Genomic DNA, 12,908 nt, shown 5'->3' with positions numbered 1-12,908 from the left:
ACAAAAAGGCCTCAAGCAAACAAGCAATTTCCTTAAACCAGAAAAAGAACAAATTAAGACCACATAAGGGATTGGGTTGTAGTTCAGTGGTAGAGTTCTTGCCTAACATGTGTGAGGCATTGGTTTCGATTCTCAGCACCACATAAAAATAAATAAATAAAATAAAAACCCAACAACTAAAAAAAATTTTTAAAAAGACCAACATAAGTAGGATATAAATAATAAATGTAAAAGTGGATATCAATAAGTAGAAAAATCATGAATAAAATTAACAAAATAAAATGTTTGTTATCTGAAAAAATAAAATTAGTATCAGGAATGAAGGAGGAAAAGCTACTATTAAAGTTATAGGCATTAAAAGAATAATAAAAGTGTTGGAGTGTATCTTAATGGTAGAGTGCTTGCTGTGCATGCATGAGGTCCTGGGTTCAATCCCCAAGCTTGCCCATGTGCACACACACATACACTGACAAAAGATAATAAAGCAATATTACAAATAAATTTAATTCAACGAATTTGACAATTGAGATGAAATTGACAGATTTCTCAACAAGAAGTAGAAAATTTGAGTAGCCCTCTATTAAAACAATTAAATTCTTCATTAAAACTATCTCATAATCTGAGTGTGGTGACAAATACTATAATCTCAGCTAGTTGGGATTTCAAGTTCAAGGATGGCCTGTACAACTTAGCAAGACCCTGTCTCAAAATAAGGGCTAGGGCTATTAACTCAGTGGTAGAGCTTTTGCCTAGTATATAAGGCTCTGGGTTAAATCCCTAGTACTCCAAAAACAAACAACAAAATAAAACAAACAAAAAAACATCTCATAAAGAAAAACTCCAGGCCCACATTCTTTTTTTGTTTTTTTTCTTTTTTTATTACATAAAAACATAAAAACTGTACATATTAATGGGGTACCATGTAATGTTGACATGCATGTATATATTACTTTTCAAAAAATTTTTTCATACGTGTATATAGGGTAATAATGTCTATCTCATTCTACCATCCTTCCCATCCCCACTGCCCCACTCTTCCCTTACTCCCCTTTGCAAAATCCAAAATTCCTTCATTCTTCCTTACCCACCCACCCACCACTATGGATCAACATCCGCTTATCAGAGAAAACATTCCACCTTTGGTTTTTTGGGATTGACTTGCTTCACTTAGCATGATATTTTCTAGTTCCATCCATTTACCTGCAAATGCCATAATTCCACTCTTCTTTAGGGGTGAGTAATATTCCATTGTGTAAATGTATCACATTTTCTTTATCCATTTATTTGTTGAAGGGCATCTAGGTTGGTTCCATAGTTTGGCTATTGTGAATTGAGCTGCAACACTGTAGTATGCCAATTTTAAGTCCTTTCACTATAAACAGGAGCGGGATAGCTGGGTCAGATGGTGGTTCCATTCCAGATTCTTAGGAATCTCCATACTGCTTTCCAAAGTGGTGTACCAATCTGCAGTTCCACCAATAATGTATGAGTGCACCTTTTCCCCCACATCCTCGCCAACACTTATTATTGCTTGTGTTCTTGATAATTGCCATTCTGAGTGAGGTGAAATCTTAGAGTAGTTTTGATTTGCATTTCTCTTAATTGCAAGAGATGATGAACAATTTTTTATGTTTATTGGTCAATTGTATTTCTTCTGTGAAGTGTCTGTTCATTTCCTTAGTCTATTTATTGATTGGGCTATTTAGTCTTTTGGTGTTAAGTTTTTTGAGTTCTTTATATATCCTAGAGATTAGTGCTCTATCTGAGGTGCCTGTGGTAAAGATTTTTTCCCATTCTGTAGGCTCTCTTCATGTTATTGATTATTTTCTTTGCTGAGAAGCTTTTTAGTTTGAATCCTTCCCATTTATTGATTCTTAATTATACTTCTTGCATTTTAGGAGTCTTATTGAGGAAGTCAGGTCCTAAGCCAACATGATGAAGATTTGGGCCTATTTTTTCTTCTATTAGGCACAGGGTCTCTGTTCTAGTGTGTAAGTCTTTGATCCATTTGGAGTTGATTTTTGTGCAGGATGAGAGATAGAAGTTTAATTTCATTTTGTTACATATGGATTCCAGTTTTCCCAGCACCATTTGTTGAATAGGCTCTTTTTTCTCCAACGCATTTTTTTGCACCTTTGTCTAGTATGAGATAACCATATTTATGTGGGTTTGTCTCTGTGTGTTCTATTTTGTACCATTGGTCTACATTTCTATTTTGGTGCCAAAACCATGCTGTTTTTTTTACTATTGCTCTGTAGTATAGTTTAAGATCTGGTAGTGTGGATGCCTCCTGCTTCCCTCTTCTTACTAAGGATTGCCTTGGTTATTCCAGGTCTCTAATTTTTCCAAACAAATTTCATGATTGCCTTTTCTATTTCTATGAAGAATATCATTGGAATTTTTATAGGAATTGCATTGAATCTGTGTAACACTTTTGGTAGTATGGTCATTTTGACAATATTAATTCTGCCTATCCAAGAGCATAGGAGATCTTTCCATCCTCTAAATTCTTCTTCAATTTCTTTCTGTAGTGTTCTGTAGTTTTCATTGTAGAGGTCTTTCACCTCTTTTGTTAGATTGATTCCCAAGTATTTTATTTTTTTGAGGCTATTGTGAATGGGGCAGTTTTCCTAATTTCTCTTGTAGTGAATTTATCATTTATATATAGAAATGCACTTGATTTATGGGTATTGATTTTATATCCTGCTACTTTGCTGAATTCATTTATGAGTTCTAGAAGTTTTCTGGTAGAATATTTGGAATCTTCTAAAGATAGAATCATGTCATAGCAGATAGTGATAGTTTGAGTTCTTCTTTTCCTATTTGTATCCCTTTAATTTCTTTCATCTGTCTGATTTCTCTGGCTAGAGTTTTAAGGATGATGTTGAACAGAAGTGGTGAAAGAGGGCATCCCTGTCTTCTTCCAGTTTTTAGAGGGAATGCTTTCAATTTTTCTCCATTTAGAATGATGTTGTACATGGGCTTAGCACAGACAGCTTTTACAATGTTGATGTATGTTCCTATTATCCCTAGTTTTTCTAGTGTTTTGAACATGAAGAGGTGCTGTATTTTGTCAAATCTTTTTCTGCATCTATTGAGATAATCATTGATTCTTGTCTTTAAGTCTATTGATATGATGTATTACATATATTGATTTCCATATGTTGAACCACGCATTCCAGGGATGAACCCCACTTGATTGTGGTGCACTATCTTTTTAATATGTTTTTGTATGCAATTTTCCAGAATTTTATTGAGCATTTTTGCGTCTATGTTCATTAGGGATATTGGTCTGAAGTTTTCTTTCCTTGATGTGTCTTGGTCTGGTTTTGGTATAAGGGTTCATACTAGCCTCATAGAATCAGTTTAGATGGGTTCCCTCCTTTTATATTTCATGGAATAATTTGAGGAGTATTGGTGTTAATTCTTCTTTGACAGTCTTGTGGAACTCAGCTGAGAATCCATTTGGTCCTGGGCTTTTCTTGGTAGGCTTTTGATGGAATCTTTTATTTCATTGCTTGAAATTAATCATCTGTTTAAATTGTGTATGTTAAAATGTTCTCCTGTATCAGTTTGGGTAGATCATATGTCTCTAGAAATTTGTCAATGTCCTCAAGTTTTTCTATTTTATTTGAGTATAAATTTTTCAAAAGTTTCTAATTATCTTCTGAATCTCAATAGTATCTTTCATATTTCCTTTTTCATCATGAATTTTAGTAATTTGTTTTCTCTCTCTCTTTGTTAAGAGTTTATCAATTTTGTTTTGTCAATTTTTGAGTTATTTCTTTTGATTCAATTTCTTTGATTTCAATTGATTTTAATTATTTCCTGTCTTCTGCTGCTTTTGGTATTGATTTATTCTTCTTTTTCTAGGGTTTTGAGATGTAATGTTAGGTCATTTATTTGTTGGCTTTTTATTCTTTTAATGTATGAGTTCAATGCAATGAACTTTCCTCTTAGCACTGCCTTCACAGATTTTGATATGTCATACTGGTGTTCTTATTTACCTCTAAGTATTTTTTAAATTTCCTCCTTGATTTCTTCTTTTATCCATTCATCATTCAGTAGTGTGCTATTTAGTCTCCGGGTGTTGGATTAACTTCCATTTTTTATTTTAGCATTAATTTCTAGTTTCATTCCATTATGATCTGATAGAATGCAGGGTAGTATTTCTGTTTTTTTGTATTTTCTGAAAGTTGCTTTGTGGCATAAAATATGGTCTATTTTAGAGAAGGACCCATGTGTTGCTGAGAAGAAAGTTTATTCACTCGATGATGGATGAAATACTGTATATATGTCCATTAAGTCTAAATCATTTATTGTATTATTTAATTCTAGTTTCTATTTTAAATTGCTTGGAAGATCTATCCAGTGGTGAGAGAGGTGTGTTAAAATCACCCAGTATTATTGTATTGTGATCTTTTTGATTCTTGAAATTGAGAAGGGTTTGTTTGATAAATGTAGATGCTCCATTGTTTGGGACATATATATTTATGATTGTCATGTCTGGTTGGTGTATGATTCCCTTAAGCAGTATGAAATGTTCTTCCTTATCCCTTCTGAAAAACTTTGGTTTGAAGTCCACTTTGTCTGACATGAGGATGGAAACCCCTGATTGTTTACACAGTCCATGTGAGTAATGATTTTTTTCCCAACCTTTCACCTTCAGTCTGTAGATGTCTTTTCCTAGGAAGAGAGTCTCTTGAAGACAGCATATTGTTGGGTCTCTTTTTAATCCAATCTGTCAGTCTATGTCTTTTGTTTGATGAGTTTAGGCCATTAACATTCAGGGTTATATTGAGGTATGGTTTGTATTCCCGGTTATTTTGATTTATTTTTGGTTTTTAACTTGACTTGGTTTCTCCTTTGGTTGACTTTTCCTTTAGTGTAGTTCCTCCCTTTACTGATTTTCATTGTTTTTCTTTTTTTCATTTCCTCCTCGTGGAATATTTTGCTGAGAATGTTCTGTAGTGCAGGCTTTTTAGTTATGAATTCTTTTAACTTTTGTTATCATGGAAGGTTTTTATTTCATCTTCAAATCTGAAGCTCAATGTTGCTGGATATAAAATTCTAGATTGGCATCCATTTTCTTTCAGAGATTGATATATGTTATTCCAGGACCTCCTGGTGTTGAGGGTCTGGGCTAAGAAATCAGATGAGATCTGACTTGGTTTCCCCCTATATGTAATTTGATTTTTTTTCTCTCACAGCTTTTAAAATTCTATCTTTATTCTGTATGTTAGTCATTCTCATTATAATGTGCCTTGGTGTGGATCTGCTGTAATTTTGTACATTTGGGGTCTTGTAAGCCTCTTGTAGTTGATTTTCCACTTCATTCTTTATATTTGAGAAGTTTTCTGACATTATGTCATTGAAAAGATTGTGCATTCCTTTGGTTTGTATCTCCATGCCTTCGTCTATTCCGATAAATCTTAAATTTGGTCTTTTCGTGTTATCCCATATTTCTTGGAAGTTCTGTTCATGGTTCTTACCATCTTTTCTATGCAGTCAACTTTATTTTCAAGAGTATATATTTTGTCTTCATTGTCTGAGGTTATGTCTTCCAAGTGGTCTAATCTATTCATGATATTTTCCATTGAATTTTTAATTTGGCTTGTTTCCTTCATCTCAAGGATTTCTGCTTGATTCCTTTTTGTAATCTCTGTCTCTTTATTGAAGTGATCTTTCGCTTCCTGTATTTCCTCTCCAATACCATCCTTTATTTTGAATATCAATCTAACTATGCATTTTCTAAACTCCTTCTCTGACATTTCTTCTACTATGTTGTCTATGGATTCTATTGTTGGAAACTCTTGGTTTACTTGAGGCACTTTGTTTTCTTGTTTTTTCATGTTGTTTGTGTGTCTTCTCATCTAACGGATGGAGCTGAGGCAGTAAAGATTCTACCCTGTAGTATTATAGTGTCCCTGAAGGCTTCTAGTACCTTTAACAAGGACATCAGTATTAACAGCACCCAATGCAAATGATAAACCACCTTAAACCAAACGGCTCCTATTAAGGTATTTACAGTTTTGTCACAATAGACAGTAATGAAGTGTTCAATTTTTGTTTACAGTATAAACAATGAGTTTGCTAAAAGGGCTTACCATTTCAAATGAGAGAACAGAAGTAGTGTAAGATGTGATGTTTATGAGTGAGAGGAAGAGAAGATAGAGGTAAAAATTTATAGTAAGAGCAAAGGAGGAATTAATAGAGGTTGAATGTTAGTATAAGTGAGAAAAAGAATTCAGGGAGACAGGTAGTGAGAGAAAAAAATATGTACAGATTTTTTTAAAAGTAAAAATATAAGAATACACAACAAAACCATCATGTAGTATTCAGACATCCCATTCCTCAATAAATTGATGCATGAAAAATACTTAGATTCAAATTTGGTAGAAGTGGGAGAGAGAGAGAGAGGGCAAAAAAAGAAAAAATCAGGAGGAACGTCTCAATGGAAAATTGAATGATTACTTCCATTGGCTTTCAAAAATTTTCTCAACTTCCTTTTGCCGCCAATAGATGGGGTTGTCTGAAATTTGATGTTGGCACCAGTCCATTGGTTGGTGGACCAGTTCAGTGGCTGAACCGTTAGCAAGTTGCCCTTACACCTTCGTACAGTCTTCCCACCTGTGTAGCTGGCCCCTTCCATTTCTGCACACTTCAGGATTCACTGAACTGGAGAGAGCCCAGTTTTCTCCAGTTTCTTCAACCCATGCTTCCCCTTAGGGAACCGCCCCTAGTCTTGGACTTTCCACAGGCTTGCCAGACCCAGACTGACCCACACAAATCTGGCTGCAATCTGACAGACCTGGGCTTTGGCTTTCCTAGGCCCTGTCTTGCTGCAGTCCCAAGGTCTCAATGCCCTTTCAACTTGCAGAGAGATCACCAGGGATGCTCTCACACAAAGGAGCAACCTTGCAAAGAGGCAGCCAGATGGCAGCCACTACCACAATGAGCAGAAAGACTTCAGGTGCAACCAGACCTGCAGGTACCCCAATGTATCTCCAGGCCCTGACCTGAGTCCCCAGACTGAGGTGGCCACACCCCAAGATGTGGCAGTGGCAAACCTGAAGGCCCTGGCTATTTTCCCGAGATGGCAGCAGCCACATGTAACCAAACCTGTGGGTACTGTGACAATGGACAATGGGCGGGTGGACGTTAGGTGATGGGCCATGGATGATGGGTAGGTGAAAGGCGGATGATGGGCAGGCAAGAGGCAGACAAACAGGCAAATGATGGAAGATAGGTGGTGGTCAGTGAGCGATCCCACATTCAAAAGGTAGGTGATATGCTGGTCTTTGGCAGTTTGAGGAAAATGAATGGGGTAAACAGCAGAAGATCAGTGGGCAGCAACAACTGCCTCACAGAGAAATAATATTTCCTCTGCTTGAATCCTAATTTAGGGAGCAACAAGGAATGCAGCCTCCCTCTAATCCGCCATCTTGGAGCTCCCAGATTGTTTCACTGATCAATTTTATAGAACATTTAAGGAAGAGATAATGCCAATCTTTATGATAATTATCTCAGAAAATAGATGAGAAACATTCCCAAATTATCACCCTGATATGAAAACCAGACAAAAACGTTACAGCAAAGAAAATAACAAACCAATATTCCTCACACACTGATGTGAAGGTCCTTAACAAAATATGAGCATACCGAATCTAGCAATACATGCAAAGAATTCATTATGGTCAAGTGCGATTTATCCCAGGAATGCTAGATGGCTTCATATTTGACATTTAATCAATAAAATTTATGACATTAATGGAATGATAAATAAAAATATTGTGATGAAATCAATAAAAAGCCTATGACATTTACATACAACATACATTTATGTGAAAACAAAACTCTTAACAACTAGAAACAAAACTCTTAACAAACTAGAGCTATAAGGAAACTCCCCTAACCTGCTGAAAAGGCATCTAGGATAAAAGTCTATGGCTAATGTGGTGAAAGATCAAACTTTCCTTCTAAGATTAGGAATAAGTCAAGGATACCCACTCTCACCACCTTTGTTGAACTTTGTTACTAAAGATCTTGGCTATCATTAGGCAAAAAGAAAACAACAACAACAACAAAATATATATATATACACATATATGTATATATATATAAAATATGCATGTGTTTATATACACATATGTGTATATGATGCACACATTATAGATTGACAGTTATATAGAAATGTCCTATGCACAGTCAGCCTTCTGTATATTGGGTTCTACATCCACAGATTCAACCAACTGTGGATGGAAAATTTGGTGGGGAAAATGGTGTCTGTACTGAACATGTACCGTCTTGTATTTCTTGTTATTATTTCCAAAACAATACAGTGTAAGTATTTACCTAGCAATTACATTGTCTTAGGTACTATAAGAAATCTAGAGATGATTTCTATAAGAAATAAGAGATGGGTATGACTGTGGTTGAGGCAAGAAGATTACTTGAACCTAGAGGTTTGAGAGGAGACTAAGCAACATAGTCAGAACCTGTATTAAAAGGAAAAAAAAAGTATACAAGAGGATATGGGTAGGTTACATGCAAATACTATGCCATTTTATATAAGGGAACTGAGCATCTCCAGATTTTGGTATCCAAGGTGGGATCCTGAAATCAATACCCTGTAGATATCAAGGGACTGAATATGCACATGTATATTCAAGAAGTTTGCAATTATCTTTAATCATAGATAAGATGCTCATGTACATGGAAAATCCTAAGGCATTTATATTCATGAACTCTTTATCTTCTATTGGTGCTGGAAACTGAACCCAGGGTCTTGTGCATGCTAATATGCTCTACCACTGAGCTACACTACACCCACAGCCCAATGGAACTGAATTTTAATAAAAGTGTCAAGGTAATTCAGTGAGGAAGAGAATACTTACACTGTATTGTTTTGGAAATAATAACAAGAAATACAAGACGGTACATGTTCAGTACAGACACCATTTTCCCCACCAAATTTTAACAGATGGTGCCAAAACAATAGGATGTATCCATGGAGAAAAATGAACTTCAACCCATATCACACAAAGAAATCAATTCAAAATACACCATAGATTAACATGTAAGAGATAAATCAGTAGAACTTTAAAAATTAAACATAGGAGAAAATATTCATGACATTGGGGAAGCAGAAGTTTCTTAGGGTACTAAAATCTCAAGCCATCAAATGTGAAAACTTCTCTTCAAAAGACACTGTTAAGAAAATGAATATGCAATTGACAGTAGAAAAAAGGTTTTTTGCTTTCTTTTAAAAATTTTTTTAAATTATTTATTTTTTATAGACTGATTTTGATTCATTAATGAGACAGGAAAAGGTATTTTTGATGAATGTATCTGACAAAGACTCATTCAAAATGTATGCAATAACTTACAAATTAATAAAAGATGACAATCATGTGAAAGCATTGGCACCATTAGTTATCAGGAAATGCAAACCGAAAGTACAATGGATATTACTCCACTCCTGTCAGAATGATTAAAATTTAAAAGGCTGACCATATCAAGTGCTGGGAAGGATGTGGAGCAGCTGGAATCCTGATACATTGCTAAGGGAAGTATAAAAGTTTCTGTACTTTGGAAAACTCTTGGAAGTTTTTTATAAAGTTAAATATATGCACCTATCCTGTGACTCAGCAAGTCCACTCCTAGATATTATCCAAAATAAATGAAACTTATGTGTATAAATAACTAACTAGAACAAAATTTTAAAAAGAAAAAAAAAAAAAAAAAAGAACTTGCACAAGAATGCTCATAGCAGCTTTCTTTCTAATAGCTCCAAACCAGAAACCAGAATGTCCATCAATAAAACAATGGGCATGCAAACTGTGTAAACATTAAATGGGATGCTATATAACAATAAAAACAAATGATACACACTAAACCACAACTTGGATGAATCTTACAAATGTTATATTGATCATAAAAGGTCAGACACAAGACTCCATACTATTGGGTTCTATTTGTTAGAAGTTCCAGAATGAGTGAAATAGAACTATGGAGAAGAAACTGGAACAGTGACTGTGAAGAATAGAGCATACTGGCACTCTGTGGAAAGCAATGTTCATAGCTTAATTGTGTATGCCAGTAGTTTACATGTACAAAACAAATGTGACTGTACAATGCATTCTTAGAGGATATGTTCTAAGACCCCCAGTGGATGCCTGAAATCTTGGGTAATACTAAATCCTACATATACTTTGCGTGCATGCCTCTGATAAAGTTTAAGTTTCAAATTAGGTACACTAAGAGATTAACAACAATAACTAAAAATAAAATAGAACAACTATACCAATATACGGTGGTCTTATGTAAATGATTTGGTATCCTTTTACTGGATCTCTTGCTGAAGTCTTATAGGTTCAAAACTTTCTGCTATGAGTAGATTTTCTTTTTATGTCTCCCACCCATAAATGTAATGCATTTTTTTTTGTACTGGGAATTGAACCCCAGGGCACTTTACTACTAAGTATAACACCAGTCCCCTTTTATTTGAGACAGGGTCTCACTAAGTACAGGAGGGTATTGCTAAGTTGCAGAGGCTGAGTTGCTCAGATTACAGGCAGGCATCACTGTGCCTAGCCACTTTTCATCTTAACTCAGTACTAATCACACATTGTAGCTCTAGGGGGCTAGGGGGCTGATAGTCCTTGGGGAGTGTCAACCCTCTCTGCTGCCTATGCCTGTTTCTTGCTGCCCCTGGCTGTAGGGGGCCACAGGGCTGACACCAGCCTGAAACATCTCAGAGCCAAAGTCCAATCCAACGTCCTTTGGGTGACCACCTTCACTGACTCTTACAGTTCAAACACATCCAACAGCCCATACAAGTAAGAGGATTTCCAAAGGAGGGGCTGGGGGTTGGGTATGAAATTCAAGATTGTTAGTCTTTGGCTAAGTCTTGGCCATCTGTGAAATGAACTCATTCTTGCTTTATTATCCTTGAGAAATTTGTCATCATGTGTTGGGCTCTCAGCAAAGTTTGCTTCCCCACTCTGTGGTTGAAAAGGTGGCTTTCCTATTAAGGACCCAACCCACAGGCAAGTTAAAATTATTTGGAAATATATGTACTGAAGTCAATGTGATGCATCACATTAGTAGAGCAAAAGAAAAAAAAAACTGTGTGATCATCTCAATACATAAAAAGTATTTGACAAAACTCAACACTTTTCAAGACAAAAATATTCAACAATAGGATGCTTCTTCAAAATAGTAAAGCTCATACATGAAAAACCTACAGTCAATATCATATTCCATGATGAAAGACTAAAAACTATTCCTCTAAGACAGGGGACAAAACAAGGATGCACACTTCTGCCACATCTATTCTTGATATGGTTTAGAGATGAAGTGTCTCCCAAAAGTTCATGTGTGAGACAATGTAGGAAAGTTTAGAGGTGAAATGATTGGGTTTTGAGAGCTTTAACCTTATCAGAACATTAATCCACTGATGGGTTAACTGTGTGGTAAATGTAGGCAGGTGGAGTGGCTAGAGGAGGTAGGTCTCTGGGGATGCGCCTTTGGGCTTTATATTTTGTCCCTGGTGAGCAGAGCTCTCTCTGTTTCCTGATTGTTGTGGCCTGAGCTGTTTTCCTCCTCCACACTCTTCCACCAAGATGTTCTGCCTCACCTGGGGCCTAAAGCAAAGATATGGGCCATCTATGGTCTGAGACCTCTGAAACCATGAGCACCAAATAAGCTTCCTCCTCTAAAATTGTTCCTATTGGGTCTTTTGGTCACAGCAGCAAAAAAGCTGACTAAAACAGCACTGGAAGTCCTAGCTAGAATAATTAGGCAAGAAAAGAAAATCCAAATTGGAAAGAAAGAAGTAAAGATTGCTGTTCACAGATGATATGATCTTACCTAGAAACCCTGAAGTTCCTTGAAAGCATTAAAACTACTAAGCTGGGGGTGATGGTGCCCCCAGTAATCCCGGCAACTTGGAAGGCTGAGGCAGGAGGATTGAAAGTTAGAGGCCAGCCTCAACAAATTAGTGAGGCCCTAAACAACTTAGCAAAACCCTGTCTCAAAATAAAACATAAAAAGGGCTGGGGATGAAGATCAGTAGTAAATTTCCCTGGATTAAATCCCCAGTAACACCTTCCCCCCCCAGTTGCTGAAAGGAATTAAAGAAAACCTAAATAAAAAGAAAAGGCATAAAATAAAAGCTAAAAATAAAAGACTAAAATAACTTCCCCCCAGAGTTAAAGTATTGTACATAAGGCCTCATACATGCTAGGCAAGTGTTCTACCACTGAGCTACAGTCCCAGCCCAATATTGTAAAGATGTCAATACTACTCAAATTGATCTACAGATTCAATGAGTTGCTATTAAAATCTTAATGGTGATTTTGCAGAAATAGAAAAAACTATCCTGAAATTCATATGGAATCTCAAGGGATCCCTAATAGCCAAAACAATCTCAAAAAGGAAATAACTTGGGAGGTCTCACACTTCCTTCTTTGAAAACTTACTACAAAGTTATAGTAATCAAAACATTGTGGTACTGGCATTAAGAGAAACATAGCCAGAAGTAGTGGTGCATCCCTGTAATTGCAGCTACTCCAAAGGCCAACCTGGGCAACTAAGTGAGACTCTTAGAGTAAAAAAGGGCTGGGGATGTAGATCAGTGGTAAAGTGCCCCTGAGTTCAATCCCTAGTACATAATAATAATAATAATAATAATAATAATAATAATAATAGTTAAAAAATAAAGGACACATAAACCAATGGAAATAGGAAGTCTAGAAATAAACCCTCACATATAATGATTTTTGTTGTTGTTGGTACCAGGGATTGAATCCAGAGGCACTTAATCACTGAGCCACATCCCCAGCCCTTTTTATTTTTCATTTTGAGGCAAGTTCTAAGTTTCTTAGGGTCTTGCTAAGTTGCAG

Source organism: Sciurus carolinensis, chromosome 8 (genome assembly GCF_902686445.1).
Source record: "Sciurus carolinensis chromosome 8, mSciCar1.2, whole genome shotgun sequence".
Lineage (NCBI taxonomy): Eukaryota > Metazoa > Chordata > Mammalia > Rodentia > Sciuridae > Sciurus > Sciurus carolinensis.
The sequence above is the reverse complement of the archived record's forward strand: the minus strand, read 5'-3'. Positions refer to the sequence as shown.